The sequence below is a fragment of the Protopterus annectens genome, chromosome 1.part2, assembly GCF_019279795.1.
Source record: "Protopterus annectens isolate FY-2018-M chromosome 1.part2, PAN1.0, whole genome shotgun sequence".
Lineage (NCBI taxonomy): Eukaryota > Metazoa > Chordata > Ceratodontiformes > Protopteridae > Protopterus > Protopterus annectens.
The window spans coordinates 842,352,285-842,379,103 of NC_056727.1; positions in this window are offsets into that span (position 1 = coordinate 842,352,285).

Here is a 26,819-nt window from a genome sequence, read left to right on the forward strand (position 1 = left end):
ACCTTTACTGTTTTCCAAATAGTTTAGCAGGCAAATGCAATGTTATGAAAATCAGAGCAGATATATGAGGAATACATGTGGACATTCTGTGACACCCTGTCATTCCAGGGGTATGGATGGTGCCCACTGACTTATTGTCAGTACTGACACAGTAAAGTGGCAGCCATTTATAACCTGGCACTACACTGACTTGTCACAACCTGCTGTTCTACTAGGCACTGTGTGGGTTACTCCGAGCTGTGTACTGCCCATATGTGCGGTCCCCTGTCCCTCCATTATCCAGCATTCCTGCAGTAACAAATATTGACTTCTGGACAGTGTGTACAATTCCTACCATAGGTGTAGCTAACAAAAAAGTTGGCATGGCCGGTCTCAAACCATGGACCCTATCAACCACAGTACTGCATTTAGACCACTAAGCCATAACAGCCAACAGTAGGTGCTGTTTACTGCCAGACAGTATTAACCATGCACATATATAGCACATTGACCCCTGCATATTGTGGACATGGAACAAGTTAGCAAGTTGATCGGGACAGCTGTGGGAATGTGTGGTTTGCTGCTATTACCTTATAAACATAAATGTTACTGGATTTCTAGGAGAACATGGCTGTGTTGGGGGAGTGGGGCATACCTCTCAACTGTACACACTTTCACAGACTGTCCATATTTTGGGTTCATTTTTCATAGTATTGTGGTTGTTTTGAAAAATACTGGCATATCATTAAAGACCGAAGTTAGAAAGTAATGACAGACATTTGAATTTCAGACTTACCCTTCAGAGACTTAATGCAACTGCAAGACCTGTTCTAATATTACTGTCTACATTTGTAAGAGAAATATAGGCTCATAGGTTCATAGGTTCATACTAGGCTATCGGTCCTAGGGCCTATACAAGCCCAGCCAAAGAGGTACCCTGGCTTTTGCAACCCAAGAAAATTATTTTCCTGTGCCACTGTCGAGCAGAAATGCCCCTATTTGTGGGCCTTTGCCACACATTTCTTTATGGCTTTGTACAGGTGACTTGCTGTGAGAGGCTGAGAGGTGTGTGTGCACCTCCAACATTGACATCCATGCATGTGACCTATGACCAAGCAGTTTCTTAGTCCCCCACATATACTACAGTGAGTTTTGCCACCTTGGGGACAACTGCATATTCTGGGGCAGCCAGTATTTGCAGACACTTCCTGTTGTCCCACATAGCTGTCAATTGTCTGCTGCTATCCCAATAGCCCACCCCATTCCCTTACATACATGCAGCAATGCCATAGATATGCTACCACAGTCTAATACTCCATTCATTTGTTGTTAAGATGAGTGACTTAACTTGTGCCTACAGCAGTTGTGAGGACAGTGCTTCAGGGCTGACTCTGTCGGATGCATGCAGTACACAGCCTATACATGGTAAGGTACAGGTAGTGTGATGTGTGTGGCATCCCTTTTATTGTGTCTGTGAGTCAGAGAGTACTGCAGAGCTTCACCAGATATGTCAAGGCAACAGAACTGTGACTTGAGCAGCCCAAACACATGTTCTACAATGTTCCTAGTTTGTGTGTGTGTGCCTCATTATGGCATTCTTCAGTGGGTATGTGTGCATTTCTGATCGGTGTCATCATCCACAGTTCCAGTGCATAGCCGGCATACTGCACTAGATGGCCATACTGGATGTCCGCCTGGCAAATACCTGGTACAGCTGTGATGCATGCCAGATGTGGGAGTTGTGATAACTGCCAGGGCTGCCAGCAAACACATTGATGATAATGGCCTGGGTATTTCACATGACCTGGCAGTTGATGGAGTGATACCCCTTACAGTTTACGTGGACCTTACGCTCCTCACAGGGTGGTGCTTTGATGTGCATATAAGTGTAGTTTATGGCGCCCAGTACCTCTGGGTAATGTGCTGCATGGTGGAAGAGATGCATATTGATGGTCCTCTCCTCAGGGGTGTTGAGGAAATAAATGTGCTCAGTAGCATGTGTTAGCATGACATCCAGAAACTGGGGGAGTATCCTGGATGCAGATGCCTGTGAGACCCCCATGATGTCCCCAGTAGGTCTTTGGAATGTACCTGTGGCTAGTATTCTTAAGGCTACACATACCTTTGTTTCCACTGGGATGGGTTCCTCTCTGTTGGCTCTGGGTTAATTTCAGCATCATCATCATCACTGACCTCAGCCTGTAGCTCATAGAGATGTAGCAAAGCAGCAGCAGCCCCTATCATTTTGTCAGCTAAAATTCCCATGTAGGTACTCCAATGGTGAAGAGTATGTGGGAAAAATTCAGATTGAAGGGCATCTGCATACTTTATACTGGTGTGCTGCAGATGTAGCCTGTGTGATTGGCTAATACATTCCACCTGCCAGCTATATTATAGAGGGGTTTGAATGGGCCAGTGTGAGTGGTAGAGGGCTTATTAGTCATTTATCGTTTATTGGCTTTTCTAAGCTATTTCCTTTTATCTATTTTTTTTTTTATTTACTCAGTTCTAAGCCCCAAGTCATGCAAACCTGCCTCTCCAGTGTAAATACTGCTCAGCAGATTTGACCCTCCCCTGTACACGAGCACACTTAGCTTTTCTTTAACCTGCTAAAACACTCACAGCAGGGCTCAGTATAGCTGAGCTTTCAGGCATGGGCCTCTGCTTAGCTGTGCTTAGCTGAGTGCAAACAGGCCCCACTAAGCTACAATGTGCTTATACATACCATGACACACCTGCTTTTTATGTCAGCTGTCCCTTCTGCCTACACTACCATGGTTCTAGCCCTTACACAGTTAGTACCTTGCAGACACGATGGCCCATTTTGCTAGTCAATAAACTTTGCTCATTTACATACACCTAATTACATATTCCCTAGATATTGCACTACACCAAAGCCTATGTCCTTAACAATCACTATAATCTGCCATTGTATGACTCTGCATGCTGGCCAGTATAATGAGAAAATTCAATATAGCTTTAAATGTCATATTTTACAATTTTAATTTTTTTTTTTTGCAAGCTAGCATGTTTGCCCGTAGCTGTGTGCCACTTAATCGTGGCATATGTGATTTAAAAAAGTTTTATTTTTTATATATTGCAATACTTTTTTACATCACTGGCCATAGATTTGGCCATTTTCATGGCTACTGCACATTATTCAACCATTTATTTGAGCTCTTGCAGACCCTGTTTAAATGTTATCCTCCGGTGCACATTTAGTAATCCCTTACATTTTTCTGCCTTACACGGCACCTACACAGGTGCACTTATGCTTCCCAGATCACAAAATCAGCTCATCTGCTTGTTTTTTACCAGCATATGAGGTAATTTGCATTCCAAGGACACCTCCATGTCTGAACAGTGTCGGGATGCTCGTGCACGCCTCAAGCCTTTTTTTTTCTGGATCACTCAGTGGCCATGTTCCGTGTTCGAGCATTACCATTATTCCTACATGGAATTTGGCTCCATGTAAGGTTTATTGAATTACCCTCATATGGTCTGCTATTTAAATCCTGAAACGGATGCTGTTGAGTGATCATGTCATCGAAAAAAAATACTGAAAATAAAAACATCAGAGAGGCTACAATAACGAAACTGGTAATGTTGACCCATCCCATTTGACAAAATTGACATTACCCAGCATGCCTTACTTTCCATTCACTCCCAAGTAATGTTTACATGGGGGCAAGCCCCTCTGTACCCCCCCTCCCCCTGCTAACTATATATATAAACTCCGAGATCGCACTACAGTGAGATCTCGGATACATTTCCCAATCCCAATTGTATTGCGATCTCCTGATAAAATGTCAACCTCACAACATTGAATGCACAAACTGAGAATACAAATGAAACACACCAACCAGTAAATAAAGAATAACCACGAAACTGGAACCACAACAATGTATTTTAATTTAGCGCTTCCGTCTTGACAATGCAAAAGACTTCATCAGAATAAAACATAATTTGAACAGCCACCTTATATACCATTCAAAAACACCTGATTGGACAAATACAAACTTTCATTCCACATTTAAAGATGTGGTACAGTAAAACCCTGCATGAGATTATCTATACAAAATTTTTAAAATGTTATTGTCTTTCGGCTTTTCCCGGTAAGGGGTCGTCACAGTGGAACTCCGGTATGCTAATGATTGACAGTAGAATTTTACGAAATGCTGAGGTGCCAGCTCGATGCCCAACCTTCAACGAAGGCATGCCCATTTACACATGCATGTCTTTCAAATGCTACCCAACTGCAGGGAGGACATGCAGACTCCACACAGAAGGCACTCCCAAGCCAAGCCGAGAATGGAACGTGAGAACCTCTTGCTGTGAGGTAACAATGCTACCGCTGTACCACCGTGGAATATATACATAATGTAAACAAATATAAACATTTTTTGCTTTTCTGTATGGTTTTGTACAAAATACCATGCTAAAAATTAAGGAATGTGTTCAACTCGAAAAAAATTTTCTAAAATATATGCTGTATGTTACCACATAAGAAACTGCAATGGTTTAATATTCAGAATTGGCTTTTAGTTTTAACACACTCTGAATGAAACATTGGTCATTCAGTCCAGGAAGGGTAACTGCATTTAGTTTAAGCTGCCATTGCAGTTCCCTGAACTCCAAAAATTCATTATATGACCACCCCTCTCTGTCCCAAATCTACGTGAACAATCACCACGAATTTGAAAATATGTTGGGGAAAAAGAATCACATGTTTTGCCAGAGCATTGTTCCTGTCCATCTTTCTAATACTATAAACATGTTCATAAATCCTAGTATGGAACTGTTTGAGGGGTTTTCCAACATAATATGTAGGACATTGTTGGCAAGATGCTAAATATACCACACAGTGCGATTTGCAAATATATTTCATTTGAAGTTTTATGGGCCCATAATTATGGACATCAGCTGAGTTACATTCAAAAATGTGCTGACATTGAGTACAAGACTCACACTTAATCATCTTACCCTCTGAATTAGTTGTCCATTCCCTTTCCACCATGTTTATTATACACACATCCTTCTGGTACACTATTTGTGGTCTCTCCCCCACAACCTTAATATGTTGGGGGTCCACCAAGAAAATGACCCAGTTTTTTCTCAATTATATGTCTTATATTGTAGAAATCACTGTTAAAAGTTAAATCTAGTGCTCTACTGAAGTGGTTCATAGATTCCTTATTCATAACTTGGGACTGGTTATTCAATCCTATACCCATCAATGGGGTGAAAACTCCCCTAAATCTTTTTTGTACAACTTCATTGAAAATATCACTTAAAAAGTTCTACAGGTACCCTCTTTCTATGAACATTTCCTTGAAGACCCAACATTGTGTCAGAAATTCATCTGTTTCTGAAACCATCCTTGCCAACTGGACACACTATCCTTTTACCAAGGATTTTTTCTGATGGATAGGGTGGTGACTAGAGTAATACAACAAGGTGTTTGAATATGTTATATATTTTTAACTTTTTGTATAGATAATATCATGCAGCATTTTACTGTACTACATCTTTAAATGTGGAATGAAAGTTTGTAGTTGTTCAATCAGGTGTTTTTGAATGGCATATAAGGTGGCTGTTCAAATTATGTTTTATTCTGATGAAGTTTTTTGCATTGTCAACACGAAAGTGCTAAATTAAAATATGTTGGTATAGTTCCAGTTTCATGGTTATTCTTTGATAACATCAAATGCACACTAGCATTTTTTGCTGTGGAGCCGACCATTTTTGGTTTGACCATCTGTGAACTGGAAATTAGCCTTTTGACCATTCCAAGTTCCTGTGAATGCCATCCAACATTTCAGTAGTAAACCATAGATATAAATACACACACACACACACACACACACACACACACACACACACACACACACATACACACACACACACACACACACACACACACACACACACACACACACACACACACACACACACACACATACACACAGACACACACACACACAAGAGAGAGAGAGGGATTTGGTGGTGGGTGGGGTGATGCTGAACTGCTGAACTCCAAACAAGATGGTCACTTGAAGTTAGATCTACTTCACTTCACATTTTTTTTTTATTTTATAGTGTAAGTAAGGTTGGATGGCAGAATACAGGTGGCTTCTCAGCGCTTCTGTGGATCCCTAGTGATATCTGCATTGCTTACTGTACGTATTTCCTTGTTTCACTTGAAAGAAAGTTACTGTTTGTCGTTTTTGCATTTATGTTACCTGTAACACATTGCACTTAACTCATTACAGCCGAGTAACGTCTCCAGGCATTTCTGCAGTTACCACCTACTGCGCCTCTAGGCATCAAATATTACCTGTTCATATTTGCATTAATAATTCTAAAACCATGCTGCATACAAGGTGTCAGAATATTTTATCTTGAAGCATACATGATGGCGCAAACAATTGTATCGATATATGACCTCTGTCAATTAGTATTTGTTATAATTGTAAAGTGATAACTTCATTTTTTAAATGCTGAAGCCACACCCACTTGGAGTTAAAGGTACACACTCAAAAGAGCTCTACTGGAGGGAATGAGTTAAGTTACCTGGCACTTGCTCACTAAAGCAATTATATAAGTCAGCACTAAAAATTAAAAGCACTACACCCTCACTCCCCATTGGCCCTTGTTTTCAATTATAAAGGAATTCCCAATATTATTCTAGCATGTCCAAAGATCAGTTGCCAATCTCCTCTCCGGTCCAGCTGGTGAATCTGGGAATCTTGAGGCAATGTTATGACTGCCTCATGTACACAGACAACCCTCTCCTCCTCACAACAAATTCCAACACATGTGAGAGATGCAACCATATAGCCAAACTGGAGGCTAAGCTCTCTCAACTCAGTACTGGCATAACCAGTCAGGAGGAGAAGGAAGCCACACTCGCTACAATTCCAGTCTCACATAGACCTACCACGACAGCAAACCAAACACATAATCACACAAAAACATACTCGGAGGCTCTAAATAAAGATCTGCCTAAGCAGCAGAGACCTCCAAAGCAGACACCCAAGCAACTGCTACCCCAAAACAAAACACGTGCAACACATATCTCACAAAGCCAGTGTGCCGAACAGTCACAGCCCTTAAGGCTAAACAACACACCTGATACACTTGTAATAGGTGACTCTATCGTCAGGCACACTGACGTCCCGCTCACCAGGCTGAACAAGGAGAAGGTCACGGTGAGCAGCCTGTCGGGTGCTAGGATCTGCCACATAACACAATCACTCAGGTCACTCCAAGGCAAGTACAAATATGACTCAGTCATTGTTCATGCTGGTGTGAATGACCTGAGACGTACCTCCCTGGACTACATGAAAAGAGACATAGAGGAGCATTCTGAGCATGTAGCCCAGGTCGGTATGACCCTGACCTTGAGTAGCATCTTACCCTCACCAAGAATAATGCCACAATATGAAGACAAGATGATCAATTTCAACAATTGGCTTAAGTACTGGTGTCATTCAAAGGGGATCCAATGCCTGTCAGCCTTGGATGATATGCTCGACAAGCCACGATGCTTCACTAGGGATGGCTTGCACCTGTCACCCCTGGACTTTCAGATATTGGCAAAGGCTCTTACTACCCCCATAGTGCCTTTTTTAGGCAAGGCTCAAAAGACAAACCCACCTCCATAGGTATCACAAGGGATAAGAAACTAAGAGTAATGCTACTCAATGCCAGAAGTCTAAACCTCAAGATGCACGCACTCGAAACTCTCCTTAGCATGGAGAACATTGATGTCTGTGCAGTAACAGAAACCTGGTTCAGGGCTTCCGAGAGCACCCCAGCACTACCAGGTTATACCTCATACCATGCTTTTTGGCCCCAAAACTTGGACTGAACCACAAAAGGAGGGGGAGTATCGATATTCATCAAAGATACCCACACCTCCAGGTTGGTGGCAAAGCACGAAGCATCAGAGACTATCCATGTGCAACTAACAGTGGGTAAAACTGCCTTCCAGTTTATAGCCTGCTACAGACCACCCTCCCAAACCCAGGAACCCCACTCGGCCTTCCTGAGAACACTGGAAAATATGAAGGTCTCTCCAAGCACCATTATATTGGGTGACTTCAACTACCCAAACATAGACTGGGAGCATTACTCTAGCTCCAACACCCTAGCCCAAAGGTTCCTAGAATTCATAAACTCAAATGCTATGGAACAACTTGTTACCACTCCCACAAGAGGGGAAGACATACTGAACCTGATCAACACCAACATGGGGACTCTATGCTCCAGACCAGAAGTGTATCCCTCACTGGTAAGATCAGACCATAAATTGATCTCACTGGATATTCACATCCCGACCCCACCCCTTGCCCAGAAAACCACAGTGAAAAACTTCTCTAAAGCAAATTTCACACTCCTCAAAACCGAGGTGGAATCCTTTAAAGCCCCCGGGCCTGTGGAAAATACGGACCAGACCGCAGAATACTTTATAAATGCATTCTATGAACACCTTCAGGAATGCATGGATCATGCAATCCCAAATAAAACCAAGATCCAATCCTCCAAAGGCAGATGTCCTGTCTGGTGGACCCCAGCCATAAACAAACTATACAATAGACGGAGAAAGCTACTACATGATAGAGCAAAATCCCAAAAAGGGAAGGCATCTCTGATCAGTATTAGCAAAAAACTAAGGGCACTCATAAAATCGTCTAAGGCCAGCTTTGAGAGAAAAATTGCACATGACACTAAGGATAATCACAAGGCTTTCTTTAGTTATGTTAAGAACCTGGGTGGGAATTCCCAGATATGCTCAGAATTAGTCCAAAATGACAAGAAATACACTGAACCCACAGACATTGCCAACATCCTAGCTGACAGGTTCAGCGCAAACTTCTCCCCCCCCTCCCCACCAAAAGGGCAAATATCTATCCCAGCAGAGTGCTGCCCCCCTGACATCTCAGATGCTCAGGTAAGAGCCGCCATCTCCAAATCAAAAAACACAGCATCAATGGGACCAGATGGTGTCCCGGGCTGCATCCTACATGAACTCCAAGAAGAGCTAAACCCAAACATAAAACTACTGTTCAATCTCAGCCTTACTACAGGATATGTACACAAAGAGTGGCGTAAAGCAACAGTGGTCCCTCTCCATAAAGGTGGTGCCTCAACGGACCCTGGAATGTATCGCCCCATAAGCCTGACTAGCTTGGTCTGCAAAGATATGGAAAGGATCATCATGGACCTCATAAATAAAGATATTGGGGACCTACAGACACTGGATCCTACCCAGTTTGGCTTTGTTAAGGGCAGATCCTGCCTATTAAACCTGGTTGACTTCTTTGAAACAGTCACCAAGGCCATTGATGAAGGGAAGGTGGTCCACACAGCCTACCTGGACCTCGCAAAAGCCTTCGATACAATACCCCACTCGGGCATTATAGATAAGCTCACCAGCTTAAATATAAACCCCTATGTCACTAGATGGGTTGCAAACTGGCTCAAGGACAGAACCCACATGGTAAGAATTGCTGGAGTCATGTCAGACTCCAAACCAGTTACAAGTGGCATCCCACAAGGCTCAGTCCTGGGACCTCTCTTGTTCGGTATATATTTCTCGGAGGTACAGGCCAACACAGAAGGACTGTGGCTGACCAAGTTCGCAGATGACTGCAAACTGGGCGCCATAATCGACTCTCCAGCCGACACAAGCATCCTCCAAAAGGGCCTCATAGAAACAGACAACTGGTGCCAGAGCCACGGCCTCAAGCTAAATGCCAAAAAGTGTATAGTCATCCCCTTTGGCAAAAACAATGTGCCCACAAATTACCACATAGGTGGTAATCCATTAACTACAGATGAAGTAATTAGGGACCTGGGGACCCAAGTTGATAGCAATCTCTCATTTGACAACCACGTGGTCAAAGTGGTTAGAAAAACATTTTATATAGCCCACCTAATCATGAAGGGATTCACATCTAGACTAGGGGAGGTCATCGTGCCTCTTTACTCATCCCTCATCAGGCCCATAATTGAGTACAATGCCCCTTTTGCGATGTACCTTAACAAACACCAGCAGCAACTGGAAAGACCCCAAAAGTACCTCACCAAGAGGATCAAAGGGCTCAAACAGATGCCATACGCTGCCCGGTTAAAGAAACTCCAGCTCTACTCAGTGGCATACCGCCTGCTCAGAGGCAACCTGTGCCTGACGTATAAAGCCATGTCCAACCCAGAATTAAGGGACATGCTGCACCTCAAAAAATCCAAATCCCATCGAGCTACATGCTCGAGAGACTTGAACCTTAGCACTGAAATAAATAGGACATGCTGGAGGGACAGATTCATAACCCAGAGGCTCCCTTCACTCTGGAATAAAATCCCAGTTCAGGTTAGGCAGAGTCCCTCATTGACTCTCTTCAAGAGGAATCTTGATGAGTGGATGGGAGATCGTAGGTTTACCCCAGGTATAACTTCTGTGTCACTGTTAGACAGAGGCACAGTATACTAACCTCAAAAGAGGGCATAGCAAAATTAATTTAAAATGGGTGGTGAAAGCCAAACATACTCTGGCTAGGCTTATAAATGCCTTAGGGCAGATAGCCTAGTATGAACCTATGAACCTATAAGTGTCTGCAAACTATAAGGAAAATCTTTTTAGAGCAGCAAAGTCAGTTTTGTTATTAGAATGGAATACAAAAGTAAAAAAAAATACTTGAGAAATTGCAAGTCTGACAGGGGATGTGCAAGTAATCCAAGCCACACAGAGCTGGGGAAGTAAGGATGGAGATGTCTATATCACAAGCATTGGAATTAGCTGCAACTAGGTGAGACACGCCATTGAAATTGTTATAGATAACTTGAGTCTGAAGTTCTAAAATAAGTGGCAGTTGGTATCAGAGTAAAATTTCAGGACTTAGAGTTCTGAAGTCAGAGGGAGAAATTTCAAATAATGAGCTGAGAGAAGGATCAGAAGGGGAAGATCCAGTAGGTTTCATGTAGTTTTGTTTAAAGGAGACTCCATCAGAGGAACCATATATAGACTGCAAGGTGGATTGGGAAGGTGAGTTAATAGAGGCAGACCCCAATTAAAGGTGTGCAGTTACCAGAGAAGGGACTTGGTGATGAAGCAGGGTGTGTGCAGTAAGAGATTTTGAAAGGCATAAAAATGCCGGTTAAAAGTCTATGAGATTTTCCCAGGCGGAACAGGACAATTCTGAGTGGGCTGATGTATCTTAATTGTATCCTGTAACACATGATGCAAGTACTGATTAAAGGCAGTCCAAATTATCAGTGAAAAATAATTTAATAAATAAATCAGCTTATTATTGTAAAGCAACAGTCGCTGTCAAAAGATATAAGGAAACAAATTTCTGTTCTCAGAGTTTGTGATCAATTTTCACTAAAAATATATTCCTCTCAAAGCAGTTGTGACAGTTTTTGGATGCTGAGGTGAATCAAGCTATTACTTATAAAACTACTTTTCAGATTTAGCATTCTGAATTACAGCAGCAATCTGTTTTGTTACTAAGGATCCTTTAACCCCTGAATTCACCACAGCAACTTTAAGGCTATGTATACATACACTTTATTATTTGTGTACCACATAACAACATTCAACAGTTTTAGCACATTTTCCAACTTATGGCATGTCATTTTGACCTTTTTTCATAATAAAATACAAACTTGAGCTAGTGCTGTGGCATAGAAAGATAAAGTCCTAACTATGTATTCCACAGATGACCTGGGTTTGAGTAGCAGCTTTGGAGTCTGAGAGTGCTGGTAGGGAAATGATGGGTAGGAGACCACATGCTTGGAAGCACCTCACATTCTATCTTTGGTGGTGGCCAGGAACACTTATGCTAAAGGGCCAGAGGCTGGAGACATTGAGTCACACCTAGACATTAATAGACATTAATGGGGGCATGCAGTGGCGGAAAGTTAGGGGACAGAGATTAACCCCCCCAACAGCAATATGATACAGCACCAGAAGACTCAGTCTCTTCAGTGACTGGCAGCATGGGTTGGAGTAAATCTGATTGAGTAAAATGTGTACCCAGTGGAGAAGGAGAGGCACTTGTGAGAGCTTCTGGTTAGCTGCAAACTTACATAATGATACACACCAGCTATAATGAAATGTGTTCATTTTATGTTAACATATCAGTGTAAATGCTAATTGTGGTCATTAGTTATGTGACTTTCTCTGAGATGTTCTGTGTTCTATTATGTGCTTTTACAAGTGTAACGCATTGCATCCTGTTGTACATTATTTCAGCAGAACAGAAGATGTAGCAGACCACTATGCAAATGAATATAAGCCCTCTCTGCTATGTGATTAGATTAAGGGGAATCTGAAAGCACTGCTTTATGAATCATTGAATATGAATGAAAGTGCCTATTGTGCTGTGAGAATATGAATGCAATATTACACCATTTTATCTTTGTAAACTATTCATAAGTTAAATGCAAACCTACAAGTCAATACTCACCAGTGAAAAGTAGTGCTGTTCTAGTCATTGTATATTAGCTATCATTTAGATAAGCTATGCAATGAATGGTCTAGTATAAAAGGATCATGATTGCCTGAGGGCAGGAGAGAGCAAAGAGGCCAGATGAGTGATCAGATGATGACTTAATACTAAGGTGCAGCCATTCTTTGCAAAACTGCTTTTTAATGTTTTCAAAAGTTATGCAATGCTTATCTATGCCATTAAGGTCATAGCACATATTTTGACTTTTTTCTATTGTAATCCTCCAGGAATTTATGTATATTACAGGTGAAAGACCGTTCTCACTCTCTAACTAAAGTGTGACTTCTACGCATCATTGTGAGAGTGTATGTGTGTGTGTGTGTGTGTGTGTGTGTGTGTGTGTGTGTGTGTGTGTGTGTGTGTGTGTGTGTGTGTGAACGCATGTACACACATGCACATGAGTGTGTCTGCCCGTGTGTCTGTGCATTTGGTTTAAGTGAATACAGCTGAAGACATTTGTTAAACTGAGTGCAGATGGGACAAAAAAAATGATCAAAGGTGTCATGCCACTAGACTGACCTGGACATTCCTATGTTAAAGTTTATTCAAGAAAGATGGATTGCTTTCAGAAAAGGAAATAACATGGTTATAAAATAAATTATTCCAGGTTGGACTATTAAATTCACTATTGCAGCCATTAAGCAATTTGCATAGTCTGCTGTCTACAGAATTCTCTTTCATCTCAAGAAATGTACTTTGTTCACTTGTGGTGTTTCTGAAATGAAACTCTGAACAAGCAGGGCAGATAGTTTTGCTATAATGTCTTCAAGTACAGGTTATTATACTGCTGCCTGTACAAGTATCCAGCACACATTGTCCTTTCTAATCAAGGGTTAAGAAAGAAGGATATCTTAGCTTAGAAAATAAACAGTGAGAAAGTAGACTGAATGCTTTTGCACAACTGTAGCACAAAACTCCTCCGAAAGAATTGCAACTTAATTAAAAAAAGCAACTTAGAGAGAATGCCTTTACTCCATGTTAACACTAAGCCATTTAAAGTAAACTACAATCAGGGATGGTATAAATTAAACTGATCTCTTCATTTTTACAGAGAATTATAGCAAGCTGTCCCTTCTGATTCTGTAACCCATTAATCCATTGCTAATGAGGGACCATTGCAGTTTTCACACCCTTAATTGATAAGTCTGACCCCATCCGGGTCCAGTTTGCTCTTGGTCACTACTTTATATCTTTTTGTCACTTTCTTCTACTCTCTTCCAAATATATCTTCATAGGTTCATAGATGTGTACTAGTCTAATGGCTCTGGAGCCTTTATAAGCCTAGCCCCTAGGATTACCCTGGCATCGTGCCACCCGACCTTAGTTCCCAGTGCCTCTGTTGAGTAGAGCCACTGGAGTGATCCCCGGGGTGAATTTTCTATTTCCCATCTACTCATCAAGATTTCTCTTGAACAGGGCCAGTGAGGAGCTCTGTTTGACATGTATGGGAAGTCTATTCCATAGCATGGGCAGTCTCTGGGTTATGAACCTGTCCCTCCAGCATATTCTGTTGATTGTGGTAATGAGGTTGAGGTCTCTGGAGCGTGTGGTGTGGGGGATTGGGATTTCTTTAGATGTAGTATTTCTAACAGAGGGGTCTATATTAGATGAGCGAAAGTTCATCTTAGTGAACACTCACATGAGCGAATATCCAGGTACTCGAAACTGCATTTGTGAGGGGTTGCACCCCCCCCCCACGTTAAACATATATTCCAACTCTGAGATTGCACTACAGTGAGGAAAGGGCAAATATTCCCATCCTTACTGTACCGTGATCTCACAATTGAGGTTTTGAGTTCCCAATATTCGCTCGTGAGCATCCGCTAAGATGAACTTTCATTCATCTAATATAGACTCCTAACAGAGCTGGGTCAGCCATGGATCTGTAAATCAAGCAGAGATCACCTCTGAGTAGGTGATATGAGACAAAGAATAGTTGGAGTTTTTTGAGTCTGTCCATATAGGACAAGTGTTTAAGGCCTTGGATCCTCTTTGTGAGGTACTTTTGCAGCCACTCCAGATGTTGCAGGTGTCTAGTGAGGTACATGCCAAATGGGTCATTGTACTCAATGATTGGCCTAATGAGAGAAGAGTAGAGGGAGATGATGACCTCTTTCTTACTGGATGCAAAACCCTTAGTAATGAGATGTGCCACATAGTAGGACTTTCTGACCACAGTGGCAATGTGATGGTCAAAAGAGTGGTTGCTGTCAACCTGTGTTCCCAGATCTCTTATAACGTCTTCTGTGTTCAGTGGACTACCATCGATGTGGTAATTCATGGGAACTGAGTTTTTCCCAAAGGGGATGATAACACATTTTTTGGCATTGAGCTTAAGGCCATGGTTCTAACACCAGTCGTTGGTCTCAGTGAGTCCTTTCTGTAGAATGTCAACATCACTTGGGGAGTTAATAATAGCTCCCATCTTGCAATTGTCTGTGAACTTTGTCAGACAGAGTACCTTCAAGTTGGCCTGGACTTCAGAGAAGTAGATACCAAACAGGAGAGGACCCAGGTCTGAACCCTGTGGGACACCACTTGTGACTGGTCAGCAGTCTGACTTGGAGTCAGGTACTTTCACACTGTGGGTTCTATCTGTGAGCCAGTTTTCAACCCACCTAGTAATATGGGGGCTGATGCCAAGCTTAGTGAGTCTTTCTATGATTCCTGAGTGGAAAATGGTATCAAAGGCCTTGGCCAGATCAAGGTAGGCTGTACAAACCACCTTGCCTTCATCAAAAGCTCTGGTGACTGATTCAGAGAAGTTGACCAGGTTGAGCAGGCATGATCTGCCCTTCACAAAACCAAACTGCGTGGGATACAGAGTTTGGAGATTCCCTGTATCCTTGTTTATTAGGTCCATGATTATGCATTCCATAGCTTTGCATATCAGCCTTATCAGGCTAATGGAGCTATAGTTCCCGGGGTCTGTAGTCACTCCTCCTTTGTGGAGAGGGATGACTGTAGCAGTGCGCCATTCAGTAGGGGCAAAGCCTGAGGTGAGGCTGTGCTTGAACAAGGCACACAGGAGAGATGCCAGTTCACTCTGTAGTCCATGTAGAACACAGCCATGGATATTGTCAGATCCCATAGAAGCTGTATTCTTGGCCTTGAACAGTACTGTTTTAACCTGTGCAGCAGTAATACTGGGTGCCTGGCAATCTACTGGTATTGTGATTGGTCCTTTGGGGGAGGAGAGAGGGGTAAAGTTGGCACTGAATCTGTCGGCCAGTATATTGGCAATATCTGTTGGCTCAGTATAGGAGGTACCATTGTGCAGTAGCTCAGAGCAAATCTGGGTATTGCCGTTGAGATTCTTTACATAACTATAGAAGGCCTTGTGGTTGTCTTTACTATCTGTTGCAATTCTGTTTCCATAGCTAGCTTTAGAGGATTTGATGATGGATCTCAACTTTTTGTTGAGGCTGATAAGGGTGGTTTTCCAGTCTTGGGACTTCACCTTATTCTGCATCAGTTTTCTCCATCTGTTGTAGAGTTTGTTTATGGCAGAGGACCACCAGATTGGCTTCCTGTTTTTGGAGGAGAGCATCTTGTTTCTATTGGGTATGACAAGATCCATGCATTTGTGTATGTGTCCGTACAGTGCATTGGTGTATGATTTGGCGGTCATGCACCTATTCTCCATTTGCATGGGTGCCGTGAAGTTAGTCACCTCTGCTTTTAGGAGCCCAAAGTTAGCTTTGGAGAATTTTTTCATGGTGGTTATCTTTGCAGGGGGGGGGGGGGATTTCCAAGGTGATTAGTTTGTTGTCAGATATAACCATGGAGGAGTTGACTATTGGTGTAGAGCAACGGTTGCCCATGTTAGTAATGACCAGGTCAAGGATGTTGCTACCTCTAGACGGGGTAAGAACGAGCTGGTCCAGGGCATTGGAATTAATGAATTCCAGGAAATGTTGGGCAAATGGCAATATAACCACTGTGTCTAGAATGTAAATATCATTTACCTGCCTTTCCTCATTTTGGAATCTGCTATTGTATCCACTGTCTTAAATGAGAAGATGAATGATGTCTAAAATGTATATAATGCTTGAATGAGTGATGCCATGTGTACTTCTGCTTCATACGTGGGAATAATGTTTGTTTATCTATCAAGAGGATTAGTGATCAGCAGTATGGTTTCATGCTGGGAAAGAGCACTGCAGATGCAATGTTTGCTCTGAGAGTGTTGATGGAGAAGTACAGAGAAGGTTAGAAGGAGTTGCATTGTGTTTTTGTAGACTTAGAGAAAGCATACCTAGAGAGGAGTTGTGGTATTGTATGAGGAAGTTGGGAGTGTCAGAGAAGTATGTAAGAGTGGTACATCATATGCACAAGAGTAGTGTGACAGTGGTCAGGTCTGCAGTGGGAGTGATGGATGCGTTTATGGTGGAGGTGGGATTACATCAAGGATCAGCTCTGAACCCTTTCTTATTTGCAATGGTGATGGACAGGTTGACAGACGAGATCAGACAGGAGTCCCCGTGGACTATGATGTTTGCAGATGACATTGTGATCTGCAGTGAGAGTAGGGAACAGGTGGAGGAGACCCTGGAGAGATGGAGATATGCTCTAGGGAGAAGAGGAATGAAGGTCAGCAGGACAGAATATATATATATGTGAATGAGAGGGAGGATAGAGGAATGGTGAGGATACAAGGAGTAGAGGTGGCGAAGGTGGATGAGTTTAAATACTTGGGATCAATAGTTCAGAGTAATGGTGAGTGTGGAAGAGAGGTGAATAAGAGAGTACAGGCATGATGGAGTGGGTGGAGAAGAGTGTCAGTAGTGATTTGTGACAGACGAGTACCAGTAAGAGTGAAAGGGAAGGTTTATAAGAGGGTAGTGAGACCAGCTATGTTATATGGGTTGGAGACAGTGGCAGTGACAAAAAGGCAGGAGTTTGAGCTGGATTTGGCAGAGTTAAAGATGTTAAGATTTGCACTGGGTGTGATGAGGGTGGACAGGATTAGGAATAAGTATATTAGAGGGTCAGCCCAGGTTGGAAGGTTTGGAGACAAAGCCAGAGAGGAAAGATTACGTTGGTTTGGACATGGAGGGATGCTGAGTATATTGGGAAAAAGATGTTAGGGATGAAGCTACCAGGTAACAGAAAAAGAGGAAGGCCTAAGATAAGGTTTATGGATGTGGTGAGAGAGGACATGCAGGTGGTTGGTGTGATAGAGCAAGATGCAGAGGACAGGAAGAAATGGAAACTGATGATCCATTGTGGCGAACAGCCGAAAGAGGATGATGATGATGATCTAGCCTATAAAGAAAATAAAAAAAGCATTTGCTTTTAGTGCGATCCACTGAAACATCAGATGATTAGAGCAAACACTTCTGAAATGTGTCTCACTAATCACAAAACCATTATTGTGATTTTTTTTAAAAGGAATGTGGTCTAAAACTGATCTTCCTAGAATGCATTACTGGAAAAATGGAAGAGTTCCCCATCCAGCAAGATGTAATTATAGGTTCATATGTTAATGATTTAATGTTTTTTTTTCCTACTCTCTCATCTTTTGCCAAAGAACCGCTGACACAGTCATGCTCAAATTTGGCACATATACAGTAGTTATATGCAAAGACTCGGTATATTGCATACAGAGAACTTTCACGAAGCATAACATAGCCCAACACGTGGGCCATTAGTAGAAGAACAAGGCATCAGTCTTTCATCTTCTAATGGAAAACAAATACAACATACATTCATTTTCCTTCCTGCAAAGGAGCCTATTTTATGTTCCTGATTTAGTTCTGAAAATAACGTGGTTTCAGAACCTTTCCTAAGGACACCATGGATCCACTGTCTATGAACAGTGTAATTAATGATAATCACAGAAACAGAGGCATCAAATGGGTATCCCACCCATTAGTTGAGATGGGCATCCTTGCTTATAGACTGTGATACTTCCCCAGGTATGCCATCTCAAGTACACCACTCTTTCTGTGTTGAAAACTGCCATTTATCTAGTTATGTAGAAAAAGTTTATTTTGTCAAGCAGTTTAGCTACCAATAAATATGTATGTAGCAATATTTATTTATAGTAAAGTATCATGCTTATCAGAAAAGACACAGGCTTTCAGATGTGACTTAGAAAACAAGACAAGGGAAAGAAGCACAATGTGCTTATGACTCATGTCAATAAAGTGTAATGACAGTATATAACAAGTCCTGGTACAAATCCCACTAGAGGAATTATAATTGTAGTGATTGCAAAAGCCCTAGAGCAAATTTAGCATACACTGAGACAACAAAGTACTCAGACAATATTCATGTCATTATATAAAAAAGTTCACTGAGGGCCTAGCTCATATATTGTGTCAAAAATAAAAGTAGCTGTTAAAGTACAAAAAATTACCTCAGAAAATTCCATGTTTTAACATTTCTTTGATTCAGCTTTTAAACTGCTGCAGGGCATTAAAGGTGCCTCTTCTTCACTACTTCTAGAACTTCATCTAAAACTTATGTGGGTATGTCATTCCTTTTGAAATTTGAGAGTTTACGGAGATCATAATTAGAAAAGAATAAGTTCTTTGTATTTCAGTTCTCAAAAGTAAGGTTTAAGAAGAAAGAAATGAAGGGCAGAGTTCAACCACCTATCCCAGCAGGGCATCAATTTGTTAGTGGTTTATATAACTTTAAGTAGAATGAGTTCAGAAATACAATTTATAATGATGCTATTTAAGCAGTCTCTCAAGTCAGCAGATCCATGATCAGGATTCTGGCCCACTGCATGGGCTCTGTAACAGTCATCAGTCACAAATACCATGATTTATAAAAAATAAAATGCTCTGCCACAGTGAGTTTTCACAGGTAAACTAAATAGAAACGTGGTGTAGATTAATGGTGTAAATACAGACTCCAGCAACCAAACTCACTGGTGATTTTCTCTTTTCAACCTACCAAACGTATGTGATTCAACCTCTTATGTACAAGTTAACAGCAGATTTACAGGCAGCATGCTGGGACACTCAGCATGTACTTTTTTGGCTGTGTGCACTATGGCCTCAAGTTAAAGTGCTAACATGAAATCAGAAAGTCAGATAACCAGGTTAAGAGGACTATTTCAGTTGGAAGGAGCCTATTTAAAATTAGCTGATATCTTTTAATCACTTTAAGCATGTCTCACTGAGAAAAAAGTCTGGCTTGAACTATATATTTTTATGCTTTGGTCACTGTATCCATGAAGTTACAATCTGAAAAAAGTAGTCAAATATCACAAACTAGGCTATTTAATTTTATCTTATAGCTAATGCACCTTCATTTATGAATCCATGATGATCAATTTGGTGAGGTCACTACTTTCTGAGTTCAATTTTGCAGGAACTCAAACCCATGGTAGATTCTGAAGTAAGATTTTTGCAGGGCTCAGTCCTCTGTTGCAATCCCCTTGATGGGGGACAAGCTCCCCACAGTGGCAGAACTCATATTTACCGACTTCACAGCCATGCAGTTCTTCTGCTCCATGGGAGGTTTCTGTCCTCCCTGAGCTCGCCTTAGGACACCTGCATTACTCTTTGACAGGTGTTCCACCCCTGTCAAACTCCTCACCCGACACTGTCCCAGGAGCGGGTCACACCCAGATGCCCGGGCGCTTGGAGCCAGAAGAGAGAGCCCTTGTGGGGCTGGCCCCCTTTCCTCACCGGGTAAGTGAAAAAATGATAAGAGTAGTGGTATTTCACCAGTGGCTGAGGCTTCTCACTTATTCTACACCTCACATGTCTCTTCACAGTGCCAGACCAGAGTCAAGCTCAACAGAATCTTCTTTCCCCGCTGATTCTGCCAAGCCCATTCCCTTGCCTGTGTTTTCACTAGATAGCAGGTAGGGACAGTAGGAATCTCATTCATCCATTCATGTGCATCACTAATTAGATGATGAGGCATTTGGCCACCTTAAGAGAGTCATAGTTACTCCCGCCATTTAACCGTGCTTGATTGAATTTCTTCACTTTGACATTCAGAGCATTGGGCAGTAATCGCATCATATCAACACCCATCTTGGGCCTCTGCGATACTTTGTTTGAGTTAAACAGTTGGATTCCCCCAGTCTGCACCAGTTCTAAGTCAGCTGCTAGCATCTGGAGTTGCTGCCACTGTCCCACCACCCCCCAGGAGGAGGGGAGCATGACGAGGGGGCAACACCTCATCTAGCCACGGCATGCACCCAGCCCCGTTTCATGCCTGAACCCGACCGATCCAGCCCTTAGAGCCAATCCTTATCCTGAAGTTACGGATCTGGTTTGCTGACTTCCCTTACCTACATTGTTCTAACATGCCAAAGGATGTTCACCTTGGAGACCTGCTGCGGATATGGGTACGGCCCAGCGCGTGGCTTACACCCTCTCCCCCATATTTTCAAGGGCCAGTGAGAGCTCATCTGATGCCGCCAGGACCATGGCACTTTCCAGGGCATGGCCCCCTCTCTTGGGATAAACCCATTCTAGGGCATCCTGCCCTTTACAAAGAAAAGAGAACTCTCCCAGGAGCCCCCACCAGCTTCTCCTGGATCATTTGTGTCACCGCACTAGACGCCATAAGGTGCCCATCTCCACCGTTCCAGATTCAGGGATCTAAACCCAACTCTCTTTCAATCATCTGAGGGTGACGGATGTCTTCGCCCGTCCCTTCGGAACAATGCTCGCCTATCTCTCAGGACCAAGTGACCCATGTTCAACTGCTGTTCACATGGAACCCTTCTCCACTTTGGCCTTCAAAGTTCTCATTTGAATATTTGCTACTACCACCAAGATCTGCACCAGCGGCGTCTCCACCCAGGCCCTCACCCTGGGCTTCAGTGCCACCATGGTGGCCTTGGGTTGGGAAGGTGGCTTAATGGCTAAGGTGTTTGCCTTACAAACACAAGGTGCAGGATTTGAGTCATACAAGGGATAATTAGCTAGGCTTAAAATGGCTTGCAAAGACAGTTAGCTTAGTACTAAACTATGAACCTATGAACCTACTCATTGTGGCATAGCCCCTTCAGCTCCCAGTGTCAGAAACAGCCGGGTATGAGCCCAGTGCTCCAGCACCATCCATTTTCATGGCTAATTGATTTGACAGGTGAGTTATTACTCACTCCCATGGCCACCGTCCTGCTGTCTATATCAACCAACACCTTTTCTGGGGTCAGATGAGCCAGCATCATGTGCCTTAACCCGGCATTCAGTTCATTCCACAGCAGCAGATCTACTTACCAAAAGTGGCCCACTGGGCACTTACATTCCACGGGCAGCTCCAAGCCAGTGAGTCAGGCTTCTTACCTATTTAAAGTTTGAGAATAGGTTGAGATCATTTCAGCCCCAAGACCTCTAATCATTCACTTTACCAGATAAAACTGCATCCACTGAGTGCCAGCTATCCTGAGCAAAACTTCTGAGGCAACCAGCTACTAGATGGTTCAATTAGTCTTTCACCCCTATACCCAGATCAGATGATCGATTTGCATGTCAAGACCGCTATGCACCTCCACCAGAGTTTCCTCTGGCTTTGCCCTGCCCAGGCATAGTTCACCATCTTTCAGGTCCCACAGGGGTCAGTCATCTTTTGCAATCCCCATGATGGAGGACAAGCTCCACACAGTGGCAGAACTCATATTTACTGACTTCACAGCCATGTAGTCTTAGAAAAAAGGTAAAAGATTGCACAATCAGAGTAGCAAGAGACTAAGGCTCTTCTCTAGCACTGATTCCATATGGAAAACCATAACTGAGGAGTTCACTATCCTGAACTTGAATTCAGTCACATGGAACCTCACTCCATTTGTCTTCAGTGTGCTGTAGTGAGACTTCTAACTAGGACAGTACTTCTTTCCTTTAACATAGTATTTTTGTAGTTAAACTCTATTGTGAATGTAATCTTTCTACATACCCTGCTTCCTCATATAGCTTTCTTTACTTGAATCTTAGACAATATGCATAGCCTTTACTTTGCATTGTGTTCTTTTCTAAGCACACATGTCCATGTTTATTTTCTGCCTCATATCCTGAAGGATAAATTAATCTGTCATCAATTTATGAAGCCATAGCTGTGTCTTGTGTGGGTTGCTTGAAAGCAACATTTTTTTTCTGATGAAGTTTATCTTTGATACTGATTGCATTGAAACAAGTATTAAAAATGTATTTGGAGATCTGTTCTAAGAGACGTAGTTATTTTTTTTTTTGTATATTTACTGCACTCTCCCAAATAACCATTAAGTTTCCATTTGGCCAATGACCCAATAATTTTCTCAGAAGTTGAGAACCCTACAGTCTGTTTATTCCTCCAAGAGGTGAGAGTCAGGCATCAGTAGGTTTCTGTTCTCCATTCTTGAGATAGAGGATTTCAAATTTAACCATGAAACACAGTGCACTTGCCACATATGTTGCAGGGATTCAGTATGCAATGAGCCTTCATTGGACATATGGCCCATTTGCAAGTGATGTAATCTTTCAAAAGGCCTTGGCCTCTCAAATCAAGCACTCCTGTGGTGTCTTTGGTTTCTAGTTAGGATTCTACCAAGTGGCATGCACCATGGACATAGACACCGGGCCATTTTCTTGAGAGACATGAATGGGCATTACATCATCATACCCTTCTTTCTCCTTACTAGCTCCGCCAGTGTTTAGTCCACTAATAGAAGTTATGTCATTCTTGTTTTAGTCAAAGCTTTATCCCTGTGATTCAACAGAGCTGGCTACTCACCATTCAAAAGGTGGTGTTATGAGTAGGGACACATGCTAAGTACTCCATTGACTTTTATGTATTTAGTAAGTATAACTCATATGTATGTATTCTACTTATAAATACTAGAATGCAATTTAAATCTGCATGATGTATTACTCAAACACCTAAAAGGTACTCCTGGATGCTGACTGTATTTCCTTTATAACATTTATGTGTATACTGGCTCACTGAAATGACAAAACAATTTTGATACGAAACTGATGTCTGTACAATCCACTGAGTTGCATGTGGGCTTTCTCTTTAGTAACTTCTACCTCTGTACAATCTTAGAATGTATAAACCTTAAGTACTGTATATGTACAAATCTAAATAGAAATGTAACCACTTTGTGTTTAACTGGAACTAAGTAAAATGCAATGTAAACAAATTGAGCTTTTCTCCCCAGGCTTCCACTGAAAATGGGTACTGCCCAGTCGGACTTTCCCCTGTAAACAAAGATAAATAAATAAATACATACATACAGTAAATATAAATAGTGTTCCCATGATACATGGGTACTTCAGTAGCCATCTAGTTCCATTTAAAACAGGAAGAACATAAAAAATACAGCCTTTGCTGATCCATCTGTACCAGAAAAGCAGTGGATGATCACATGATGTCAGAAATCACTTTAGAGAATGGAATAAATCATGCTAGTCAATTCCTAGGAAATATCCCACCACTAAAACAGCAACACAAGGGGGGAATTAAATAAAGCTTACACTGTCATTTTTCTCATGTGTGCATTGTGGTACAACATGAACATGGGCCCAAACAGTTTTAGATTCAGTAAACTCTGTGTAGCAGCGCACAGTCACACACACTCACTCGCAATTACGGAAACTTTCATGGAATGCAGATTTTAGCATAAGTAGCTGAAATTTATGCTAATGAAGCAAAACAACATGATGGAGTTATCCAACAACCTGTAATAAAACCATATAGATTCTTGTGTCCATGTTGGTAGTGTATGCAGAAAATTTCCATGTACAGGATTCTACACGGAAGCAAGGGCATGTAGAAGTCCAGAAATTTGGGCAGAATTCCCCTGAGAAGGTAACAAGATACATATAATGAGCCATGTATACACTGTGTATGACTGAAAACAACAGGGAAGATGTGTCAGATTACTGTAAATTTTAATTTTTCCCCACCTCATGTTGCCCATTGCGATGTTTGCCACAAGCAGTTTTAACTATGATTGCCAAAAAAAGTCATGTAAAAGAGGAGTGTAATGTACTTTAACCATAGGTAAAGTAATACTCTGCCTTGTGTCTTTAAAATCATGCTCTTCTGCTGTTAACCAGCATACATGGCTACTAACCATGTAGATTCCAAGCTGTCAGCATGGTTATTATACAAATGAGTGCAAAAATGAGTGGATTTATTGAATCAGAAAAAGCAGGAACTGGGTAGGGATGTTCACTTCGTGTAGGCTCCTACACAGTGTTTATGTTTGCAATGTATGTCGATGACATCAGGGGTGTCAGTTCATTTTTTACTGTTTTTTTGTTTTTTTGCATGTATTGTGCATATTTGTGCAGTGCACCGCTTGCCACAAATGGTTTTGGTGATGCATACCTTGTTTGTGCAACTAGACCACCCACATATCAGCCATGAGCTATACATTCAAAAATAGAAATCGGATACATTCAGTTGATATTGCTGAGCACCACTGGACATCATGCAACCCAGTTAAGATGGGCTGTGCTATGCTAATATCTTCATGTTAAGGGATTTTGTGAAAATCCTTCTATGGTGAGAGTTGTTAAATATTGGACTGGAATGCAAATGGTCTTGGGTTCTAGTACACAATATGCAAACTTTTCTCATGCTGTTGTGACATTGCAGCTTATACAAATAAAGTGTAACTTGCAGTAAATAACATTTTATGCACATTTCATGACAACAGGGATAAAAATATAAAAGTTTGACATGACTTACCTTAGTTATGCACAGTTGTGCTCTGCTGTGAGATGGTGTACAAAGTGCACTGCTGTGCACTGAAGCAGGAGCTTTAAATCATGTTAATTATAGCCTAAGCACATTAATTGCATCTTAATTAGCCAATCCCACATGGTTGACCTATTCAAGAAATGTATAAAGTATGCATACAACCTACATTTTGATTTTCCCTTGAAAGTTCAAGACCATTGGAGTAGAGACTTGGACATTTTAACTGAGATAATGCTACGGTTTGCTGCAGCTATTCTACATCTGTATGTGCTTGAGGCTGAAGTCAATGCTGCTGGTGCTGATGACAATAGGCCTAGGCTGAGAAGGAGAAGAGTGTTCAGGCCTGGGGTAACCTTCCAGGTGCTACATGAGTTGGAGATTGAACAGCAAGACAGGGTGGACAGGGACAACTCAGAGCCAGAGCCAACCTAGGGGAACCCATCCCAGTGGAAACTAAGGTATGTATAGCCCTTAGGATATAAGCTATAGGTACTTTTCAAAGACCAACTGGATACATGATGGGGGTGTTACAGGTATCAGCACCCAGGATACTCCACCAGTTCCTGGATATTATGCTTCTACATGCCAGTGAGCACATATATTTTCCCCTTTCTTCTGAGGAGATGGCCAGCAGTATGCAGCAGTTCTGTCATGTAGCACACTATCTTGAAGAACTGGATGCCATAGATTGCACTCATGTACACATCAAAGCACCACCTGGTGAGCAGGGTAGAATCTGCACTAACCACAAGAGATACCACTTCATCAACTGCCAAAGTATTGTGCAATGCTCAAAGGATTATCTTAAATGTGTGTGCTGGCAACCCTGGCAGTTATCACAACTCCCATATCTGGCACACATCACAGCTGTACCAGATGTTTGCTAGGGGGGACATCCCACAGGACCATTTACTGGGGGATGCTGGCTATGCCTTGGAACCATGAATGATGACACCCATAAAATATGCACATGTACACACATCCATGGAAGAATGCCATAATGAGGAACAGACACAAACTAGAAACATCATACAGCATGTGTTTGGGCTTCTGAAGTGACGGCTCTGGTGCCTAGATATATCCATTGGAGCCTTGCAGTATACTCCATTCACATGTACATAAATATTCACAGTATGTGCTATGTTCCAAAATCGGATTCTGTGGAAACATCTACAGCAGGATCATCAAGGGGAAGGGACACACATATCCCCCCACCAAAGCCCATGTCACTACAGTCACAATTACAGGAGGACTCAAATGAAGAACCCCCAGCTGCTGTCCCTGTAGGCAGACATAGGAATACTCAGTATGCCCTTGCTTTGGGAAGAGACAGCACATAGCATATTTACTGACCACTTAGGGACCTAGGGACTAATACCTTTCTCCTGCTCACATATATATTAAAATTGATGCCAGGCAACTCACACAACCTGTACCTATCCATGTATTGGCTGTGTACTGCCTGCATCAGACAGAGTCAGCCCTGAACTAAAGTTTAGTCAACTGCTGCATTTACAAGATAAGTCTTTAATGTACACTGTATTCTTGAAAAGTATTATTACATATCCTTGTATCTATGAACTTGGTACAATATGCATGTAAATAGTGGTGTATTTGTACAGAAATTAAATTAATATGTGATTACAAAAACGTATTTTACTA